We start from the raw sequence: 8,297 nt of genomic DNA, 5'->3' as shown, positions 1-8,297 counted from the left end.
CTCCCTTAGCTCTCAGTAACCTAGAGACAACTGTTGCTGTATCTCTGGTCATATAGAGAGATAAAAATGCACAATGAGTGAGCAGGCCCAACAGAGAGTCCCATAGAACAAATACACGGTCTTCCTGTCTTTTGCTCCATGACACATTGCCTGCCATTCAAATCTATCAAAAAGGTCCTGAAGATTTTACATACAGTGAATGCCCCCTAACTAGAAGTTTCTACAGTTTCTCTATCAGTCCAGTAAGAAGAGGCTATGCATTATAGCAATATCCGAAGCATTTGGTCACCCCAAAGCAGCCATCATAAAATTCTGCCTCTGTTCTACCCAGCACCTGAACCTCCAGGGTATCATAGAGGGCCTTGATGCTGCACGTGGGATACCAGCTCAGGAAATAACCACGGCACCAGACTCAGAAACATCAGAGAAGAACAGCTATTAGACATGGACACTCGACAGGCAGAAGAGTGAACACTGATCTGAGGTTACAGAGGGAGCCAGAGCAGCTCAGAGCAGCACCAGGCATCGATTACAGTCTCACCAGATGACAACCTGTGATCTCTGTTAAAGGAGAAGGAAACAGGGAAGGTGCTTTTGAAAAATGTCCACTAAAAATGATGGATTTTAAAAAGAAATCATTTGATTCCTGGAAGGATAAACCCCAGTTATCAAGGTTTATTTTTTTTAACTCTAAGAATGCCCAAATAAATGGGGTGTTACTACATTTAATTCAGTTCCCAGATGTACGGTTCCATTTTAAGCAGTGGGGTGAAATGGAACAAGATTGCTATTGATGAATCTCAGCCAAGAGGAAGGTGCTGGGATTCCTGGGGAAGCTCCCCCAGCAAAGTGTAGAAATGTGATCACGCTCTGGGACCTAGAAAAGAAAAGGAGGGTAGAGAGACACCCAAGCTTGAAATGGCAGATGGCTAGGTCCAGCTCAGAGCTCGATTCATTAGGTTTTATGCATCTTGGGTGAATAGAGATTGGGAAGAAAGGACCAAGGGTCAACTTACCCATTAAATGTTTTTTTCAACCCTTCTTTATAGGTCCTGCATGGCTGCAAATAGACTCTTCCTGTCAGAGCCGGCACTTTAGGATAAGAGCCTGTCCAGTGGACCCGCCCAGGATGCTATGACCAAAGTGGCACCGGCACTTCCCAAGGGGATGTAGAAGAAGGTTCTGCAGGGAAGAACACTATCTGTGAAACAGACTTCCAGGTGGGGAAACCCAATGGCGTTCTTCTAGACTTTCTAGTCTTGGCTCCCAGGACTCCAGAAAATCTGCCAGATGGTATTAGCAAGTGATTCTGTTTTGGATAGGATCATTGCAATGAGAAACTAATCAGAACTGGAGGAAGGAGATGCGTGGGACGGGGGACTCTGGTGAGCATACAAAATTTGTGCTCAATTTCAGGAGATTTTCATTTTTTAAAAAAATTCTTGGGTTAAGCCTCTTGGTTTTTACATCTTAAGTCCTGACTTCTACCACCATCATATTTCTTATTCTGTGCCCTTGTTAAAGACCACTCCAATTCCCACCACTGGTTTAAGACCTCTGGTACCCATGATTTCCCTGGGACTTAGCATCTTCCATAGTGACATATCCAGGGGACACCAACCTCTTCTATTGCCCCGACCCTTTTCCTTGACTGGAAACATCTAGAAACATTGGATTCCTTCTGATCAGGGATGAGTCATGCTGGAACACTGGTCTAAGTGCCACACTTAGTCCCAGCGTACCTACAGAACCCTTTGTTCACAGTTCCTCCTGAAGAGAGGCTCTACTCATCTGTCCAATCCAGCTGTCTTTGGCACTCAAAAGCAGGTGCCTAAAGCCACATCTACCTGGAAGGGATCTCAGGAGGGTGCCCTGTGCCCTGCCAGGAGTGGCTTGATTAAGATGACAATACAAAGTGAGATTAGACCTGCACACTGGCTTTCTAGCAGCCACGCCCCTCCCCCTTGTCTTCCTCCATGAGCAGTTCTCAGGCTAATATGTGCAGGATGTCACAAGTAATTTGTTACCCAAAGTCAGTACTGACATTTTCAAATTAATTGCTTTATCATAAGATTGCCCTAGAAAGAGGAATAGCCAAGTTGTCTCAGTCAGGCCCTTGGGAATACAATAGAGCCCACAATCCGGTTCAACAGTACACTGTTTTTGTGACTGTGGGCAGGTTACTTTATCTCTTTAAGACTCATTCTACCTGTCCATAAGATGGGATAACCATAGTGGCCACTTACAAAAGACTGCTGTAAGGATCAAGAAGCCAAGATGCTTAGTGCTTAGCACACGGTGTATAGACACTAACGATCTATGCTGGCTAACATTATTATTCGTGCTTAGGTTTGTATTTTTACATAGAAATAACTGGAGGAATCTACATCTAATAGCTGAGGAAAAGGTAGATTGCAGGCTGCACATAAAGAATTAAAAGTAATAACACCTTACCTTGCTTTTTTGTCACATTTACAGATGCCTTACACTCACTGACATATCAACAATATTTGTGGTTATAACTGATTATCATCCTCGATTTTCTCAACAGTGTGTGTGTGTGTGTGTGTGTGTATGTGCTCTCATGTGTGTATATGTGAGCATGCCTTTTCTCTTTATTTGGGCTGCACTCAGAGTCGTCTTGGAGATAAACTTCATCTGTCAAGGATCTTAGGCAGATGGAAACTGACAATAGCAACACCCATGCGGTCTCTGCAGGTCCTGACGCAAAACTTGAGCCATGAAGTCCTAAAGGCAGCAGACTGGATGTGGAGCAGGCAGCTCTGACCAGCAGGGCAACTTGTCTCTGCCTGCCTAGGGCAGCACCAGGGGAGGGCTCAGCTGGTGCCTTTCTGATGAATATGGAGGAGGCTGCCATCAGCTCCATTGCAACGGGGGCTTTGTTCCTCTTCTCCACTCCCCTGTTCTCTGATCAGATGTCACCCTTTTTATTATTATTATTCCCTGTGTGTTGACAAGTGATTTAAACACTTCACAGGGGGAAGAGAAAAGGGTGGGGGGCTGGTGGGGAATCTTTTCTTTGAATCCAGGGTGTTCTGGGTTTCAGACTAGCAAATAAATGGCTACAGGTGTATAATTAAAACTAATAGGTTAATTAGAGAACATTTGGACCATTCTGGAAAAAAAAAATAAGAAAGCCGTCAACTTGTCTCCTTTGACACAAGTCGACTAGGAATATAATGAATAAGCCCAGGCAGAGGAACGGCACAGCCGCTGTTGCCTCCGTCCCTTCTTTCATAATTACAGAAAGTGGCTGGGCCACAAGGCTAGACATTCCCCACAGACAAAAGGGGGACTCTGAAAGCAGAGCCCATCAGAGTCGACCAAGACCTGCTCCTGGAGCAGGAGACAGGAGGCAGGAACTCTTCATAGAGGAAAAGGTAAATGGCTAGGTAGGTGACCTGCTCAGAGCAGACAGACTCTGCTGGGGGAGGATTCCTATCAGAAATCTCACTGCACCCTGCATTCAGCTCATGAAGCAAAGGCCATGCAGATGCCCTGGGAGGGTCTAAGCTAGGCATGATGAAAAGAAACCTGTCCCCTGAGACTGATTTCCTCTCCTTTCATGTATTTATTTTAAAACAATCTTTTCTGATTTTATATACCAATCTCAGTTCTCACTCCCTCCCCTATTCTCACCACCTTTCCCCCATCCCAACCCCCACCCCCTCCACAGAGAGGGTAAGACTTCCCATGGGGAGATAATAAAGTCTGACACATCACTTTGAGGCAGGATCAAGGACCTCCCCTGTATATCTAGACTGAGCAGTTATTCCTCCAAAGAGAATGGGCTCTAAAAAGTCAGTTCAAGCACTAGGGATAAATCTTGGTCCTACTGCCAGTGGCCCCATAGACTGCCTAAGCCATAAAACTGTCACCCATATTCAGAGGGCCTAATTTGGACCAATGCAGATTCTCCTGCTGTCAGTCCAGAGTCAGTGAGCTCCCACTAGCTCAGGTCAGCTGTTTCTATGGGTATCCCCATCATGGTCTTGATGCCTTTGTTCATATTATCATTCCTCCTTCTCTTCCACTAGATTCTGGGAGTTTGGCCCAGTGGTATAGGAGGTCCTTTTGTATTTGTGTTGCTTTTATTGGTTATTAAAGAAACTGCCTTGGCCTTTTGATAGGGCAGATCTCAAGTAGGCAGGGAAGACAGAACAGAATGCTAGAAAGAAGAGCAGAGTCCGGCAGATGCCATAAAGCTCTGGCCCGACACAGACATAGGTTAGAATCTTTCCCGGTAAGCCACAACCTCGCGGTGCTACACAGATTACTAGAAATGGGTTAGATCAAGATGTGAGAGTTAGCCAATAAGAGACTAGAACTAATGGGCCAGGCAGTGTTTTAATTAATACAATTTCTGTGTGGTTATTTTGAGTATAAGCTAGCTGGGCGGGATGGAACAAAGGGGCCCCACTCACGTACTACAGCCCAGTGCTTAGCTCTGGATCTCTGCATCTGCTTCCATTACTTCCTGGATGAAGATTCTGTGATGACAATTAAGGTAGTCACAATCGGATTACAGAGGAAGGCCAGTTCCAGCACCCTCTCCATTATTGCTTAGGGTCTTAGCTGGAGTCATCCTTGTAGATTCCTGGGAATTTCCCTAGTGCCAGGTTTCTCAATAGCCCCATAATGGCTCCCTCAATCAATATATCTCTTTCCTTGCTCTCCCTCTCTGTCCTTTCATTTTGGCTATCCCATTGCCTCATGTTCTCCTTTCATCTTCCCTTCCCCCATCCCTTCCCCTTCTACCCCGCACTCACACTCCCAATTTTCTTAGGAGATCTTGTCTAATTCCCATCCCAGAGCTACCTATGTACATCTCTCTTAGGATTCTCCTTATTACCTAGCTTCTCTAGGGTTGTAGACTATAGGCTGGTTACCTTTTGCTTTATGTTTAATATCCACTAATGAATGAGTACATACTGTGTTTGTCTTTCTGGGTCTGGGTTACCTCACTCAGGGTGGTATTTTTTAGTTCCATCCATTTGCCTGCAAATTTCAAAATGCCATTGTTTTTTTAATGCCAAGTAGTACCCCATTTTGTAAATATACCACATTTTCTTATCCATTCTTTAGTTGAGGGACATCTAGGTTGTTTCCAGGTTTTGGTTATTACAAATAATGCTGCTATGAACACAGTTGTGCAAATATTCTTGTGGTATGAGTGTGTATCCTTTGAGTATATGCCCAGGAGTGATATTGCTGAGTCTTGAGGTAGATTGATTCCCAATTTTCTGAAAAAAATGCCATACTGATTACCACAGTAGCTGTACAATTTTGTACTTTCACCAGCATTGGGGGAGTGTTCTCCTTACTCTACATCCTTCCTCTCCAGCATAAGCTATTATTGGTGATTTTGATCTTAGTCATTTTGAATGGTGTAAGATGGTATATCTGAGTTGTTTTGATTTGCATTTCCTTGATGGTTAAGGATATTGAGCAATTCCTTAGATGTCTTTTGGCCATTTGAGATTCTTCTGTTGAAAATTCTCTGTTTAGATCTGTACCCCCCTTTTTAAAATTGTATTATTTTGGTATTTTAATGTCTAGTTTTTTGAGTTCTTTATTTATTTTGGAGATCAATCCTCAGTCTGATGTGGGGTTAGTGAAGATCTTTTCCCATTCTGAAGGCTGCCATTTTGTCTTATTGACTGTGTCATTTGCCTTATATAATCTTCTCAGTTTCAGGAGGTTCCATTTATTAATTGTTGTTCTCAGTGTCTATGCTTCTGGAGTTATATTTAGGAACTGATTTCCTGTGCCCATGTGTTCAAGGCTACTTCTCACTTTCTCTTTTATGAGGTTCTATGTGACTGGATTTAAGTTGAAGTCTTTGATCCATTTGGACTTGAGTTTTGTTCATGGGGACAGATATAGATCTATTTGCATTCTTCTACATGTGGACATCCAATTTGGCAGCACCATTTGTTGAAGATGCTTTTCCCCCAATTGTATATGTTTAACTTCTTTGTCAAAAACCAGGTGTTCATAGGTGTGTGGGTCTTTGATTCTATTTCATTGGCTCACCTATCTGTTTTTATGCCAATACAAAGCTGCTTTCATTACTATAGCTCTATAATAGCTTGAAGTCAGAGATGGTGATGCCTCCAGAAGTCCCTTTCTTGTACAGAATTGGTTTAATTCTCCTGAGTGTTTTGTTCTTCCATATGAAGTTGAGTATTGTTCTTTCAAGGTCTGTGAGAGTTTGATGGAGATTTCACTGAATCTGTATATTGCCTTTGGTAAGATAGTCATTTTTGTTATGTTGATCCTACCTATCCAAGAGCATCAGAGAACTTTTTATTTTCTGATATCTTCTTCAATTTTTTCCTTCAAAGACTTAAAGTTCTTGTCATACAGGTCTTTCACTTGTTTGGTTAGCATTATTCCAAGATATTTTATGTTATTTGTGGCTATTGTGAAAGGTAATGTCTCTCTGACTTATTTCCCAGCCCTTTTATCATTTGTATTTAGGAGGGTTACTGATTTTTTTTAGTTGATCTTATATCCTGCTGCATTACTGAAGGTGTTTATCAGCTGTAGGAGTTCCCTGGTATAATTTTGGGGGTCACTTATGTATACTATCATATCATCTGCAAAAAGTGAAAGTTTGACTTCTTCCTGTTTAATTTGTATCCCCTTGATGTCCTTTTGTTGTCTTCATGCTCTAGTTAGATTAAAAAGGTATGGAGGGAGTGGACTGTCTTATCATGTTCCTTATTTTAGTAGAATCACTTTGAGTTTCTCTACATTTAATTTGATGCTGGCTGTTGGCTTGCTATATATTGTTTTTATTATGTTTAGTTATGTTCCTTGTATTCTTGATCTCTCCAAGACCTTTATCATGAAGGGGTGTTAGATTTTGTTGAAGGATTTTTCATCATCTAATGAGATGATCATATGGTTTTTTTCTTTCATTTTATTTATATGATGGATTACATTGACAGATTTTTGTATGTTGAATCATTGCTGCATCTGTGGGATGAAGCCAACTTGATCATGGTGAATAATTTTTGAAGTGTTCTTGGATTTGGTTTGCCAGTACTTTATTGAGAATTTTTGTATCTATGTTCATGAGAAAGAATGGTCTGTAATTCTCTTTCTTAGTAGTATTTTTGTATGGTTTGGCTATCGGGGTAACTACAGCCTCATAAAAAAAGAGTTTGCAGTGTTCCTTATGTTTCTATTGTGTGGAACAATTTGAGGAGCATAGGTATTACATCTTCTTTGAATTTCTGGTAGAATTCTGCAATGAATCCATCTAGTCCTGAACTTTTTTTGGTTTGAAGACATTTGATGACTGCTCCTGTTTCCTTAGGGGTTATATGTCTATTTAAATTGCTCATTTGGTCTTTTTTCTTTTTTTGAAAAGCCATTATGTTTATTTCCTAAGCTTAGAAAACTACTAGCATTCTTTATATTTTCACAATTTAATCAGTTGGCCTGTTGACAGCTTTTTAAAATAAAAATATGGAACGCTTCAGGAATTTGCGTGTCATCCTTGCGCGGGAGCCATGCTAATCTTCTCTGTATCGTTCCAATTTTAGTATATGTGCTGCCGAAGTGAGCATGCTCATTTGGTCTTGATTTAATTTTGGTATATAGTACCTATTCAGAAAATTGTCTATTTCTTTTAGATTTCCCAATTTTGTGGAGTACTGGTTTTTGAAGTATGACCTAATGGTTCTCTGGATCTCCTCAATGCCTGTTGTTATGTCCCCCTTTTCATTTCTGATTTTGTTAATTTGGATGTTCTCTCTCTGCCTTTTGATTAGTTTAGATAAGGATTTGTCTATTTTGTTGATTTTCCCAAAGAACCAACTTTTTTTCCATTTTATTTCTTTGTACTGTTTTCTTTGTTTCTATTTTATTGATTTCAGCCATCAATTTAATTATTTCCTGTCATTTACTCCTGGGATAAACTGCTTCTTTTTGTTCTAGATCTTTCAGTTGTGCTGTTAAGTCACTAGTGTGAGATTTCTTCACTTTCTTTATTTAGGTACTTAGTGCTAAAAATTTTCCCCTTAGCACGGCTTTCATAGTGTCCCAAAGGTTTGGGTATGTTGTGCATTCATTTTCATTGAATTCTAAGAAGTCTTTAATTTCTTTCTTAATTCTTCCATGACCCAGGGGTGATTCAATTGAGCATTGTTCGATTTCCATGAGTTTGTAGGCTTTCTGCAATTAGCATTGTTGTTTAATTCTAACTTTAAGCCATGGTGATATGATAAGATACAGGAGTTATTCCAATTTTTTATGTATCTGTT

The 8,297-nt window shown here is 40.9% G+C and overlaps 1 non-coding gene across 1 annotated transcript; it reads right to left on the bottom strand.

The window, feature by feature from the left end:
* Positions 1-7,494: 7,494 nt before the first annotated feature.
* On the bottom strand, positions 7,495-7,601 carry LOC130874054 (U6 spliceosomal RNA). Its single transcript, XR_009057097.1, has one exon. It is a non-coding gene; the product is annotated as a U6 spliceosomal RNA (small nuclear RNA).
* Positions 7,602-8,297: the final 696 nt, after the last annotated feature.

The sequence above is a fragment of the Chionomys nivalis genome, chromosome 4, assembly GCF_950005125.1.
Source record: "Chionomys nivalis chromosome 4, mChiNiv1.1, whole genome shotgun sequence".
In the NCBI taxonomy this organism is placed as follows: domain Eukaryota; kingdom Metazoa; phylum Chordata; class Mammalia; order Rodentia; family Cricetidae; genus Chionomys; species Chionomys nivalis.
Note: the sequence above shows the minus strand (reverse complement) of the source record. Positions and strands in the feature narration are given on the sequence as shown.